Below are 13,707 nucleotides of genomic sequence, written 5' to 3'. Positions count from 1 at the left end.
TCATTTGCAAATCACAGCATCTTCTTCCTGTCGGTTAAATTTCGCTTCTGTAACACGTCATTTTCGTGGTGTAGCAATTTTAATGGCCAGTAGTGTATTTCCATCCCCATAACCTCCCCATAACACCCACATTCCTATCGCTACTGGCGGTTACTAGGAGCCCATATCTCATTATCATCATTATGATTAAGAATATCAATCACATCGCTATTAAGTATTTAAAAAAATCTTCATCTGTATTTTAGCCTTAAGAAGTATCTTTAATTTTAACCCGAACTGTCCTATAAAAATAAATATCTGGAGAGTGGGAACATGACCACTGCCAGTCTCCCCCCACCGATTGGGGGAGGGGACTACGAAGAACTTTAAATAAATTAAAAAAAATAGATACTGGAATGCCTCTGCTCGTAGATCATGATTTACAAGTACATAGTAGCAAAGCAGGTTTTGCGTTAGTTGCAAGTCCTCTTAGTTAAGATGCGAATAGTTCCGTGAATTGTCCCAGACAGCTGTACCACATGAATTACACAGCCACAGTCACTTTGTACCAATTCACCACAAAGCAACATACAGATGTTTTGCAGCACCAGATAATTTTAAGTAACTAATGTTTCTGTGAAGCTCACAATGGTATCATTGTAGTGCCAATGGCATAATTTTCGTTGCATTAGTTGGTTCTGAAGTGCGATGGTGACTACAAACTTTACGCAGGGTGGCCTACTAGATATACCTAAATTACAAGTTATCACAGAACAGAAAATTACTTTGTAATTTGCCGTTATATACACATACCCATTTCTGAGCATACGTCATAATCCTTCACAGCAATGCAATGATAAGCAGATGAATCAGACAAACCAAGCACACTCTATCGGCCGTAGTGGCCGGTCGGTTCTAGGCGCTACAGTCTGGAACTGCGCGACCGCTACGGTCGCAGGTTCTAATCCTGCCTCGGGCGTGGGCGTGTGTGATGTCCTTAGGTTAGTTATTTTTAAGTAGTTCTAAGTTCTAGGGGATTGATGACCTCAGAAGTTAAGTCTCATAGTGCTCAGAGCCATTCGAACAAGCACACTCTTATGCCATGATGGCGACGAAAATTGGTGGCCATGACTCCACAAGGCACCGGAAGTGCTGGAAATTCATACTGATTCATGACCACTCATTCAACGCCGACAATTCACGGACATTGTTAGCAGTGTTGTCGAATGTGCGCACTTCTCATTTGATGAAGTTCTAGGTGGACACAACAGGACTGACTTCAGGGAACCTTGGTGGTCACCCAAGTACCTTCAGGCCCATGGAGTGCTCCTCGATCCATCCTGACACAGACGACCCTAGGGTTTCCGTGATTAAAATTGGATCGCCCCAAAGCCTAATGAAACAAATCAAGTGTTTAGAAGGCTGTCACTCATATAAAACGGACCTGTTGCCGCAACTACCTTACGACATTGTTTGGAGTCACTGGCGTTGTGCGTTGTTTTGTAGAAGTGACAGTCATATATGCTAAAGGTGAATAAATGAATGACCGAGCGAAGCAGCGCAGTGGCTAGCACACTGGACCCGCATTAAGGAGGACTACAGTTCAAGTCCGTGTTAGGCCATCCTGATTTAGGTTTTCTGTGATTTCCCTAAATTGCTTATGGCAAATGCCAGGATAGTTCCCTTTACAAGGGCACGGCCGATTTCGTTCCCAACCCTTCCCTAATTCAAACTTGTGCTTCATCTCTAATGACCTCGACGTCGACGGGACACTAGTCTCCTTCTCTTCCAATAAACAAATGCAAATTACTAGTGGAAGTGTAGCGCACCTCAACAGTAAAGTTCATTGGCAACGTTGCTTATGTGCATGTTAACTTCTGTGGGTCAATAAAATGTGGCTACCAGAAGTACATGTATGTATCCCATAGCGAAGGGTATGGTACGGCTGTTCACTTGTTGTTCTTCAGCACTGAACTTGCAAGTGAATGCTGCAGTGTGGAGTATACAGGGTGTTACAAAAAAGTGCGGCCAAACTTTGAGGAAACATTCCTCACACACAAAGAAAGAAAATATGTTATGTGGACATGTGTCCGGAAACGCTTACTTTCCATGTTAGAGCTAATTTTATTACTTCTCTTCAAATCACATTAATCGTGGAATGGAAATACACAGCAACAGAACGTACCAGCGTGACTTCAAACACTTTGTTACAGGAAATGTTCAAAATGTCCTCCATTAGCAAGGATACATGCATCCACCCTCTGTCGCATGGAATTCCTGATGCTCTGATGCAGGCCTGGAGAATGGCGTATTGTATCACAGTCGTCCACAATACGAGCACGAAGAGTCTCTACATTTGGTACCGGGGTTGCGTAGACAAGAGTTTTCAAATGCTCCCATAAATGAAAGTCAAGAGGGTTGAGGTCAGGAGAGCGTGGAGGCCATGGACTTGGTCCGCCTCTACCAATCCATCGGTCACTGAATCTGTTGTTGAGAAGCGTACGGACACTTCGACTGAAATGTGCAGGAGCTCCATCGTGCATGAACCACATGTTGTGTCGTACTTGTAAAGGCACATGTTCTAGCAGCACAGGTAGAGTATCCCGTATGAAATCATGATAACGAGCTCCATTGAGCGTAGGTGGAAGAACATGGGGCCCAATCAAGATATCACCAACAATGCCTGCCCAAATGTTCACAGAAAATGTGTGTTGATGACGTGATTGCACAATTGCGTGCGGATTCTTGTCAGCCCACACATGTTGATTGTGAAAATTTACAATTTGATCACGTTGGAATGAAGCCTCATCCGTAAAGAGAACATTTGCACTGAAATGAGGATTGACACATTGTTGGATGAACCATTCGCAGAAGTGTACCCGAGGAGGCCAATTAGCTGCTGATAGTGCCTGCACACGCTGTACATGGTACGGAAACAACTGGTTGTCCCGTAGTACTCTCCATACAGTAACGTGGTCAACGTTACCTTGTACAGCAGCAACTTCTCTGACGCTGACATGAGAGTTATCGTCAACTACACGAAGAATTGCTTCGTCCATTGCAGGTGTCCTCGTCGTTCTAGGTCTTCCCTAGTCGCGAGTCATAGGCTGGAATGTTCCGTGCTCCCTAAGACGCCGATGAATTGCTTCGAACGTCTTCCTGTCGGGACACCTTCGTTCTGGAAATCTGTCTCGATACAAACGTACCGCGCCACGGCTATTGCCCCGTGCTAATCCATACATCAAATGGGCATCTGCCAACTCCGCATTTGTAAACGTTGCACTGACTCCAAAACCACGTTCGTAATGAACACTAACCTGTTGATGCTACGTACTGATGTGCTTGATGCTAGTCCTGTAGAGCAATGAGTCGCTTGTCAACACAAGCACCGAAGTCAACATTACCTTCCTTCAATTGGGCCAACTGGCGGTGAATCGAGAAGTACAGTACATACTAATGAAACTAAAACGAGCTCTAACATGGAAATTAAGCTTTTCCGGACACATGTCCACATAACATCTTTTCTTTATTTGTGTGTGAGGAATGTTTCCTGAAAGTTTGGCCGTACCTTTTTGTAACACCCTGTATACGCTGAAGAGGCAAAGAAACTGTTACACCTGTCTAATATCCTGTACGGCCCCCGCAAGCACTCAGAAGTGCCGCAACACGACGTGGCATGGATTCGAATAATGTCTGAAGTAGTGCTGGAGGGAACTGGCACCACGAAACCTGCAGGGCTATCCATAATTCCGTAGAGTACTAGGAGGTGGAGATCTCTTCTGCTCAGCACGTTGCAAGGCATCCCAGATATGCTCAATTATATTCATGTCTGGGGAGTTTGGTGGCCAGTGGAAGAGTTCAAACTCAGAAGAGTGTTCCTGGAGCCACTCTGCAGTAATTCTGGCCGTGCGGGGTGTCGCACTGTCTTGCTGGAATTACCCAAGTCCGTCGCAATGCACAATGGACTTGAGTCGATGCAAGTGATCAGACAGGATACTTACGCACGTGTCACCTGTCGGAGTCGTATCTAGAGTGTCAGGGGTCCAATTGGACACGCCCCACACCATTACAGAGCCTCCACCAGTTTGAATAGTCCCTTGCTGACATGCAGGCTCCATGGATTCATGAGACTGTCTCCGTATCCGGACACGTCCATCCGCTCGATACAATTTGAAACGAGACGTCCGACCAGGGAACATGTTTCCAGTCATCAACAGTCCAATGGCGGTGTTCTCGGGACCAGGCGACGCATAACGCTTTGTGTCATGCAGTCATCAAGGATACACAACTGACCCTTCGGCTCCGAAAGCTCATATCGATGATGTTTCGTTGAATGTTTCGCACAATGACCCTTGCCGATAACCCAGCATTGAAATATGCAGCAACTGGCGGAAGGGTTGCACTTCTGTCATGTTGAACGATTCTCTTCAGTCGTCGTTGGTTCCATTCTTGTAGGACCTTTTTCTTGTCGCAGCGATGTTGGAGATTTGATGTTTTACCGGATTTCTGATATTCACGGTACACTCCTGGAATGGTTATACGGGAAAATCCTCACTTCATCGCTACCTCGGAGATGCTTTGTCCCATCACTCGGGGGCCTTTATGACACCACATCCAAACTCACTTGAATCTTGATAACTTGTCATTGTAGCAGCAGTAGCCGATCTATAAAGGTGTTGCCGACCGCAGCGCCGTATTCTACCTGTTTACGTATCTCTGTATTTGAATATGCATGCCTGTACCAGTTTCTTTGACGCTTCAGTGTATATGTGCAAAGTGTACTTTTTTCATCCCTAGTGGAAATCTGATGTAGCTTTGTGCAGATGGGTCACAGTGTCTCTAGCATGTCTGTCTGTGGCGTCACAGTCACGTCGCACTTTCCCGTTCTGAGAGCACGGCAAGGAAGCACAGGTGCCTAGAACAATAGTGTCTCCTGCATGCCATCATTCGATTTCTTCAACCTGAAGGGTTCCGCCTAATTTCGTGCAGTCACATCACGTAACTGCCGTGCATGACACAACAGTGCAATAATGGTAGGGGAACTTTGAAGCAGGACTTACAGATGATAAACGCGGTCAGGGAAGGAAGCGATCGTCAACCGATGATCTTGTCCAGTGATAAGATTAGTCGATTCGAGAAAATCGTCTACGAAGGGCAGTTCAGAACAAGTGAAGAGTGATGTTGTCATCAGCTGAAACGAAGGGGCATCTGCAGCGTTCTCGATGGGAAGTGTTTGACTACTCATCATACAGCCTGGACTTGGCACATTTTCATCCTTTCATCCTTTGATCACGTGAGCCGCTGACCATGAGAACATATGGCAAAGACGACGAGCCGCAGACCAGCATACAGAACTGGCACAAAGCACAGACAGCTGCGTTCTTTGATGAGGATATTGGAAAGTTGGTAGGTACAACGCTGTGGCACATGTCTGTTGCAGAGTGGCGACTGTGTAGGAAAGTAGCTGGAAAGTGTAGCTAAATGCTGCAAATAAAACATTTCCATTTCCGCTGGGTCACCAGCGCGGTAGCCAGTCTGTGTGGTGGGCCTGTTATGTACAACTTTGGTTCAGTCCCCTGGCAACCCAGTGATCACTTCTGGTACCTGAGCTATCACTGCCTTGAGTTTGGAGTGGTTGCTCATCCTCTTGGGGCATCAGAACTTATGTCAAGGACTGCCATGTTAGACAGCCCTTGCTGTGACTGGGTGGTGCCAACAGGGCGAGCCCCTGATCCGAGTGGGTGGTACCAGGACAAACGCTCTGCTCGTTTATCGTCCCAAGCTCCGCAATTCTGGCTGCTCTTCTGCGGCTGACTCTTCAGACAGAAGTAGTTCTTTCTCTGCTCCTACTTTTGCTTCCTCAGCCCACATCTCCCTGGCGACGCCCTGGGAGAAGGTCCAGGCCCACTGATTTGGGGCAAAACCCTCTCTGCATTACTAGATTTCTTCTGAGACGAACTGTTACACTCCTCTTCTTTGAAGACCACACTGAAGATAAGTTTCGTGAAGTTGACACCCTGAGTAAGATGCGATCTGGTTCCCTACTCATCAAAACCTCTCCTGCCAGTCAGTCGCTTCCCTTTGGACTTGTGAGTGCGTAGGAGACATTACAGTGAATATTATTCCTCACCAGTCCTTAAATATTACACAGGGCATTATTTTGCACAGGGATCGCCTTCTACAGTCTCATGAGGAACTCAGGACTAATTTGGCATCGCATGGCTTTAATTTCGACTGGCAAGTCCACAGAGCTCCTAAGGACAATTGTATTGATACTGGCGCTTTGATACTGGCTTCTAGAAAAAGTCAATGTTATGGTTTACTGTTGCAACGTGAAGTCCTGTTTCCCATGTCTCTGTGTTGGTCACATGTCTTTGCAATGTGAGGTGACTCTTATTTGCAGCAACTGTGGCAATCCTCTCCATGTGGGGAATCTTTGCACCGCACTGCCCAAGTGTGTGAACTGTTCTGGCTCACATTCCCCTCGCCGGTCAGGTGGCCCATTCCATAAATGGGAGAGGAATATTCAGGAATTCAAAACTCTCGATCGTCTATTCTACTCTGAGGCCCAACAGAAAGTCGACCATCTCCCTTGGTATCTCTAACATCTACCTTTGCTTCTGTTGCATCGTTTTCTCCTCCTTCTTACCTCCGTCTGTCCTCATTTCCCTTCTTCCTCCTTATTATTTCCCATCCTGTCCCCTCATGGAATTGTTCCTTTTCCTCAGCTGGAGAATATATCCTCTTCTCTGGCACCTACTGGGAATGGGGCCCCCTCTATGAGCCTCCCCCTTCCTAGCGTCTCCAGGATAAGAAGCCTTGAGGCCCACAGAGTATGAGTGCCCCAACTGACCTGAAATAACATTGAGGCTGCTCATTCTCTTTCAGGTCACAATATTGTGACTATTTGCTCTCTTCCCCACCACCCTGAAATGGAGAAGAAGATGGCCCTCCCCACTGTCTACCTGACAAGAAACCTGCTACTTCGAGTCAGTCAGGGTACTCTTGCTCTGTGGGCCTTGAGCCCCCCATATCCCTATCAGTGACAGACACTGACTTCGCACAATGATCGATTCTGGACCATTCAGTGTCAATCAGGACACTTGTACTACTCTCCTCCAATGGAAGTGTAGTGGTTACCATCGTCATCTTCCGGAATTTTCTCTCTACTGTGTAGCTTGTGTTGTATTGCAGGAATCTCACTTCATGGATACTCATTTGCCGAATCTTTGTGATTTCCAAACCTCTTGCCGGAACCAGGTCGGCTCTTTGCGAGCCTCCAGTGCTGTCTGTACGTTGCTTCACATGGACATCGCTACTGCCTGAGTTACTCTTCAAACTGCACTGAAAGCAGTGGCTATTCGGATCTACCTGTGGTAACAGAGTGTAAATAGACCAGGCCTCTACGCTTGCTTCTCTTCTTGCCCTTCTTGGGCAGCTCCCTCTTCCCTTCTTCTCCTTGGGGATTTTAACACCCATAACCCTCTGTGGGGGATTACTATGACCACTTACCAGGACAGGATTGTTGAAGTTGCCAGTGGAGAGATCATGACGATTTGTGCAACAGCAATCGTTTTCCTTTTATCTTTTCTTAAGGGTCATTCACCTGGTAGACCTTTACTAATGTGGATTAAGATGGATTTTCCTTGGCTGCTAACCCACCTGCTCTATCACATAATGGCACTGGTGAGTCCATAGAGATTTTGACTGACGCCATCCTTTTCGCAGCTGCTTCAGCGATTCCCTCTTCCTCGGGATCTCCCTGATGGAAGACTGTCCCTTGGTAGACAGCCAAAATTGCTGTCGCTTTTAAAGACCTCTGTTGCGCCTTCCAACACTACAAATGGCATCCATCTCTCATTCATCTCCTGGCCTTTAAATGGATTTGTGTGCAGGCCCATTATATAATTAAAAGCCAGATGTCGATTGCTGGGAACGATATGTCGCTGCCATAGGGCCATATACCCCCTCTTCACAGGTATGGGCAAAGATCAGGCGCATTTGTGGCCATAATTCTCCCAGATGTGTCCTAGGAATTACCCTGAACGTTGTTATCCTCACCAACCCAGACTCATTCGCTAATCATTTTGCTTGGCATTTCGCCCAGTCCTCAGCATCCATTCACTATCTGCCCATGTTCCATCTCCTTAAACACTACCTGGAACGACTCCCTTTAGTTTTCGTTCCCAATTGCCTGGAGCCTTATAATGCCCTATTTAGCGAATGGGAATTCTCTAGTGGCCTTAATCTGCCCCAACGTGGGTCCTGGACTGGACTGGGTACACAAACAAATACTTCAACACTTATCGGTGGCTATTCAATGTCATATACTTGCCCTTTTTTAACTGACTCCAGAGCGACGGGGAGACTGGAAATTCCCTTCCCATTCACGGGGAAGTGTCGTTATTCCAGTTGGAAAATCAGGTAAACTGCCTCTTCAGATGGAGAGCTACTGTCTGATCACTTTAACCAATGCCCTCTGCAAGTTATTTGAATATGTGGTGAGTTGAAGGCTTTACTGGATCCTGGAATCCTGGGACCCTTTGGCTTCGACCCAGAGTGATTTTCGCCAAGGCCGTTCTATTGTGGATAATATAGTCCACCTGGAATCTGCAACCTGTAACCGCTCATTAGAGAGTGGGTATTCAGAAACGAATATTAGATTAAATTCTGTAATACGAAATGATCCAAGAGCCAAAAAACGGTAGTAGTCTTTCGGAGAAATAGTTAGTTAAAATTTTACAAAGAGTAGATATTCGAAATAGAGTAACGCAAAGAAATGCAAAGGGAATCCAAGGAAGACATAACTGAGCTGCGTTTTGTTTTGAACATAATATATAAGCCAATGCGCAGCATTGTTAGCTCTCTTGAGTATTTGTTTTCAATGGTGCGTGTTCGCGGTCTTCCGTGGTAGTCGGAAGCTAGGGATTATAAGCCTAATTAAATTAGTACGATACACACTAGGATCAACTCCTTTATTGATTCCCTAATATCATCTCTCATTAATTGAAGTATGTCAACAAAACAGAAGACATACGAGACTTTCTCCGTGTTTTCTAAATCCCAAAAATCAACTAATACATAGACGATTATATCTGTGAACATTCAAGGGTTATTGAGAAAAGCTGGTTAGCTGTTACAAACAGATAACGGGATTTAACTAAGGCATTTTGACTACAAAGATAATTAAATCGAATTATGTGGGAAACAAAAATTAGAAAAAATAGACTGGAACCCGATTGCTGTGTTACTACCGAGTAATAAAATCACTGTCTTTGGATCCGTCGTGGTTGAAAGTCTATGGAATGTCTTTGGAAATAAAAAAACGAGGTCAATTTCCAACTGCTAGTTCACACAATTAGATTCACAACATGATTGAATGATGTTTTATGCCCGACCCACAAGGCAAGGAATGGTTCTCAACTAGCCGGGACAATATGTATACAAACTTGTGAGATATGTGTGATATGTGGCTTATGAGCAGCCGCTCGTCCATGAAATCCAAGTTTTCTCAACTCCCGCCTAATTGACATAGTACTTGCAGTGGATCCTGATGCAGTTTCGAATTCCTGTTGGTAGATGTCTGCCTATTACACATTACGACCCTCTTCAACTGACGGCGGTCTCTATTACCCAACAGAAGAGTTCGGCCTGTAAGCTTTTGTGCCGTACGTGTCCCTTCATGTTTCCACTTCACTATCACATCGAAAACAGTGGCCCTAGGAATGTTTAGGTGTGTGGAAACCTCGCATACTGACGTATGACACTAGTGACATCCAATCGTCTGACCACGTTCGTAGTCCGTGAGTCCCGCGGAGCGCCCCATTCTGCTCTCTCACGATTTCTAATGATTACTGAGGTCGCTGACAGGGAGTAGCTGGCAGTAGGTGGCAGCACAATCCACCAAATATGAAAAATATATGATTTTGGGGGTGTCCGGATACTTTTGATCGCATAGTGTAGCTCCAAGGTGTGAAGCGCCCCGCCACAGCAATGACGCGCCCGTACAGCGGAGGTTGGAGGTAGTTTTAGCGGGCCGATTGGCCACCGGTATTCATCACCAGAAGGTCGTCGTGGTTGGCCTCCAGCTTCAACAATCGTCATTCTCTCTGATTCTAGACGCGGACAGAAAGGCGACACGACTGCCTACTTTGAGCTTCCGGGCTCGCTTATTTACGCGTCTTTTCCCTAAGCCCCTGACGTAGTTTCTTTGGAGGGGACAAGTGGAGTGCTCTTTAATAATTAGAACGTCAGCTTTCCTCAGCCCGCTTCGGCCCCTGAACACAGGTCACGAGGCACTGTTGTAACTGCAACGTATGGGTTGTTCACAGCACGTCGGTACCCTGTGCTGCCCTGATTACTTCACATTTGTATACGGTGCTCTCCGGGCCAGCCGGCCGAAGTGGCCGTGCGGTTCTAGGCGCTGCAGTCTGGAACCGCGAGACCGCTACGGTTGCAGTTTCAAATCCTGCCTCGGGCATGGATGTGTGTGATGTCCTTAGGTTAATTAGGTTTAACTAGTTCTAAGTTCTAGGGGACTAATGACCTCAGATGTTAAGTCCCATAGTGCTCAGAGCCATTTGGACCATTTGAATCTCCGGGCCGTGCCTCCTAGCCTGCGAGGGGTGTCGTAAACCTGCCTCGCATACTCGTTTGCAAATTATCAACATCTCCCGCACCTGTCATCCGATGTGCCAGTCGGTCACTTAACCACTGCCTTCCAGCCATAGCTGCTCGAGATTTACAAGAATTCCTCAAATTCACACCTGCACTTATCCGTGGCGCAACAAGTGTATTAATAATTAGGAATGCGTAAATCATTGTGGAAGTTAGAAGTGCACCCATAATTAGGGAGGTACTCAGTTACTCCATAATGCATATAAGAATAATACTGAAGAGGAGGGAACTTTGAAATTATCTTCGTGAGAATGTTAAGATTGTTAGAAATGGGCTATTTACGCCATCAGAAAATGGTGTAAGGTGATTCTGCCATTAACCATTGCAATGATTTTATGTATTACTCAATCTGTGTTAATACCCTTAGGTACAATCACTATACCCCATTTTTAAAATGACAATTTTACACCTATACACATCAGGAAATATTTATGGCAGTTAGCATTACTTATGAAACATTGTATTAATATGAAACATACGTTATCATGACCATTAAATATTGAGATTCAAAGTTGCAAAGCGATAAGAATTGGAGCGAGAACGTAAGGCCGCTAGGAAGAGGGGTGAATGGTAGATTTTGATTTATTGAAAGAATGTTAAGAAACTATCGCTCATCTACAAAAGATATCGCCTATAGAACAGTGGTGTGACACATTCTTGAGTACTGTTCGAGTTTTTGAGACTCCCCCCAGGTCGGATTAAAGAAAGACATTGAAGCAATTGAAAAGCGTGCTGTTAGTTTTGTTACAAGTGGGTTCGATCAACACGCTTGTATTATAGAGATGCTTCGTGAACGTAAATGGGAATCCCTGGAGGGAATGCGACTTTCTTTTCGCGAAAGGCTATTGAGAAAAGTTAGAGAATCAGGATTTGCGGCTGACTGCAGTGTGATTCTGCTGCCGCCAAGATACATTTCGCGGAAGGACTACGAAGGCAAGATAAGATAAATTAGGGCTCTTAAACTAAAACTAAACTAAATTCCTCCCGAACAGGCCATGAAGGCCCAACGGTACTGACCGGCCGCCATGTCATCATCAGATCATAGGCGTCACTGGATGCGGATATGGAGGGGCATGTGGTCAGCACACCGCTCTCCCGGCCGTATGTCAGTTTTCGTGACCGGAGCCGCTACTTCTCAGTCAAGTAGCTCCTCAGTTTGCCTCACAAGGGCTGAGTGCACCCCGCTGGCCAACAGCGCTCGGAAGACCGGATGGTCACCCATCCCAGTGCTAGCCCAGCCCGACAGCGCTTAACTTCGATGATCTGACGGGAACCGTGTTACAACTGCGGCAAGGCCGTTGGCACAAATTAGGGCTCTTACGGAGGCATATAGACAACCGTTTTTCCCTCGCTACATCTGCAAGCGGAACTGGAAAGGAAATGACTAGTAAAAGCACAAGGTACCTTCCGCCATGTTCCGTGTAATGGCTTGCGTGGTGTGTATGTAGGTGTAAATGAACCGCACACGTTATTTAATTACGCAGCACATGCAAACATCACAGCACAACGAAGGTAGTATCCACACAATATTATAAATTTTTCAAAATATCCTTATAATATAATAGGTGAACACTGAAAAATTTCTTTTATAAATACAGTTACAATTTTCGTTAGAAACGTTAACTGACTTCAAGTACTTAATGCTAGTAAGACTCAGTGGTAGTATTAATGGTAGTTTAAATTATTCAATTCACATAATAAATAATATTGGCAGTGTGACAAGCAACACTCACTGCTAAAATATGCCTGTTAGTCACAATTACAGTCACAAATAGGAAGTAAGTTCATGAGTTGGTGGACTTATTAAAACAGATTTTATAATCGGTTACACAGTACAGAATATGCATTGGAAATCTACAACGTATAAGGATTACATCATAGTTACTAGAATGAACAGTAGGTCTGAAATGTTCAGACAACTTACAGGACTGCAGCCTGGTAACGTTTTTGAGGATGTTACTCAGATACATTCCGGTAAGTCATCAGAACATATTCTCTCTAGCGTGATGAGGCTGCCCAGATGTAAGAAAAGATAATACTTACTTTAATGAGTTGATCTTCCTAATATTAATTTGTTTACTGTTTACATTTTATTAGACTTAATGCAGAGACATAAAATAAAATACAAAGAGCAACAATAGAACATTTTATGTTGTGTTACCATTTTGTGCAACTTTCCTCTTTCAAAGCAACAATACACTACAGAACATAAATAAGCAACATTACAATTACATGTGAACTGACACAAATTTTAATTTGTGTTTTCATATTGCTATTAAAATTCAATAAATGATTTTAATAGTTTCTATAATTTTTCCGATAATTTTACGTGTCCATGTGAAATTTCTTTATTCAGCTCTTCCTTTGAAGCAATTCTTATAGAATGACATAGCAGAAACACATTCCAATAAGTTGATAATTATTTTATTTCTGGTAATAGGCAATTTACCAATTTATTCCTTCTATTAGTGAATATTTTCTTACTATAGAAAACCCTTCCAAAAAGCCCGTTCGAGTGTGAGGATTCTACAAATTTGTTCATGAACACAGACAAATGAAGAAACTCATAACTTGTATTCACACTGATTACCTAAACTGAAAATTTATTAGGATTTTACCACTTTAAGTATTTATCGTATTCGTATGTCAAAGTCTGTGATATAATTTATTAAAATTGATCTAACTCTTTATAAAATGCGGAAAACGTTTACAGTTGGGTTATTGTATTTATTTGTTATGTGTGCGGATTTAAAAACTGTGAAAAATTTAATTCCACATTTAGTTGTTACAAATTCTGTTTTTTTTGAGATCACCCATCTACCAAGAAACATTATTATCTATTTCTGAACATTGTGTAATTGGTCTTATTGTTACTCGGTTCAATAGTAAATGTGGCCACTATTATTCTTTCAGTAGAGGCTAATATCAAGAATTACGGTTCAAAATTCTTGTACTTTATTTCTGATCGACTACAAAGATTGTTTGTAGCATACGCTCAAAGAAAAAAAGAAACGACGCACCATGAAGAAATTATCCGAGTAGGACAGAAAT

The 13,707-nt window shown here is 44.2% G+C and overlaps 1 pseudogene; it reads right to left on the bottom strand.

Moving 5' to 3' along the window:
• Window positions 1-11,842: 11,842 nt before the first annotated feature.
• LOC126485575 (5S ribosomal RNA) lies at window positions 11,843-11,959 on the bottom strand (annotated as a pseudogene).
• Between the last annotated feature and the right edge of the window lie 1,748 nt (window positions 11,960-13,707).

This window comes from Schistocerca serialis, chromosome 6 (assembly GCF_023864345.2).
Source record: "Schistocerca serialis cubense isolate TAMUIC-IGC-003099 chromosome 6, iqSchSeri2.2, whole genome shotgun sequence".
Classification (NCBI taxonomy): Eukaryota; Metazoa; Arthropoda; class Insecta; order Orthoptera; family Acrididae; genus Schistocerca; species Schistocerca serialis.
This window is presented reverse-complemented; position numbering and strand designations above follow the sequence as displayed.